General features: G+C 42.3%; 1 protein-coding gene across 1 annotated transcript in view; it reads right to left on the reverse strand.

Moving 5' to 3' along the window:
- CSUI_001575 (vacuolar protein sorting-associated protein 13) overlaps positions 1-683 on the reverse strand; it is a gene marked incomplete at its 3' end in the record, with an annotated part of 41,717 nt that overhangs the window by 39,549 nt on the left and 1,485 nt on the right. The window lies entirely within an intron of this gene.

Genomic DNA, 683 nt, shown 5'->3' on the forward strand with positions numbered 1-683 from the left:
TACATATTCATACATAAATACATGCACCTTCAGACATAGATACAAATACATATATACTCATATATACACATAGACAAAACTACATGTATAGCAAGAAGTCTGTGTACCATATATACAGATACACGGGGTGTGTGTGTAGGTGTCCCCATGCACGACGTGGATGGAGGTTGCTTTCTCGACAGATGGATGTGTTGCCATGCTAGGATGAAGAAGACGTCTACAGCGTGTCTGTGCGAAGACAAGTGGAAAGTGCATGAGAAGATTCCTCTATCTCCACCTCCGGTCGAACCCCATCTTTTGTAAAAAGAAGAAAGAGAGAAGATGATTGAAGAAGTCACTCCTACCATACAAAGACATCCATTCTATGTTCAGTACGAGACAGACTTCCACCTTCATGGTCATTCTTACCGTCCACACTATCTTCTTCTACTCTTAAAGAACGCCTATTTCACTTCAACTCGCACTGATACATCTTACGCAATACACATTCCTTCCTTACAACCCTCACAGAGAGACACATACATCTTCCGTCCAACTAAAAAGAATTAACATCTGAGAAAACTTGCGACCACGATGGTATGGCAAATCTCTATCTGTCATATTTTGAAGGACAACCAAAGATGCCAGCCCATTTCTCAGTGTATATACACCTACCTTGTGACCTTCCCCCCGTCCCCGCCTCT

Source organism: Cystoisospora suis, assembly GCF_002600585.1.
Source record: "Cystoisospora suis strain Wien I chromosome Unknown contig_635, whole genome shotgun sequence".
NCBI lineage: Eukaryota > Apicomplexa > Conoidasida > Eucoccidiorida > Sarcocystidae > Cystoisospora > Cystoisospora suis.